Here is a 907-nt window from a genome sequence, read left to right as displayed (position 1 = left end):
ATACTACACAGCCGCAGGGACAAAAACAGCATGGCCATCGCTACAAATCAAGCCATGTAAATCTGTGGAACAGAATCCAAAGCCAGAAATAAACCAACATGTCTAAAAGGCAGCCAATTTGCGGCTTTTACATTTGATTTATTATTATCATTAAATTTTTTTTGGTCTTTTTGAGACATGGTCTCCCTTTACCTCCAGCTGTCCTGGAACTCACTATGTAGACCAGGCTGGCCTTGAACTCACAGAGTCTGCCTGCCTCTGCCTTCCAAGTGCTGGGACTAAAGGCGTGCGCCACCACGCCCAGCTTTATTATTTTTATTGTATGTTTATGCATGTATTGCCTGCATGTAGGGAAGTGCACCCCTGTCCTGCAATGCCTGCGGAGATCAGAAGAGGCTGTCAGATTCCCTGGGACTGGAGTTATGGACAGTTGTTAGCTGCCAAGTGGGTGCTGGGATTCGAACCTCGTTCTTCTGCAAGAACAACCAGTGTTCTTAATCACTGAGCCATATCTCCATCCCCGAAGCCAATTTTTCAAAAAGGGATCAAAATCTGCACTGGAAATGAGACACCCTCCTCAAAATAGTCCATCAAAACCTATTATCTAAAAGCCAAACACTGGAATTAGATTTCTCTGTGAGTTCAAGGCCAGCTTGGTCTACATAACCACTTCCATGCCAGCTCGGGCTATAGGGAGACCCTGTCTCAAAAAGACAAAAAAAAAAAATTTTCTGAATTTATTCCAATGAGACGGCTCAGTGGGTAAAGGCACTTGCTGCCAAGCCTGACAACTTGAGTTCAATCCCCATATGGTAGAAGGAGAGAACTGACTCAAAAGTTGTCCTCTGACCTCCATATGTGCAACACACACACACACACACACACACACACACACACACACACACAC

The sequence above is a fragment of the Nannospalax galili genome, unplaced genomic scaffold (genome assembly GCF_000622305.1).
Source record: "Nannospalax galili isolate Female #2095 unplaced genomic scaffold, S.galili_v1.0 scaffold3204, whole genome shotgun sequence".
NCBI lineage: Eukaryota > Metazoa > Chordata > Mammalia > Rodentia > Spalacidae > Nannospalax > Nannospalax galili.
Note: the sequence above shows the minus strand (reverse complement) of the source record.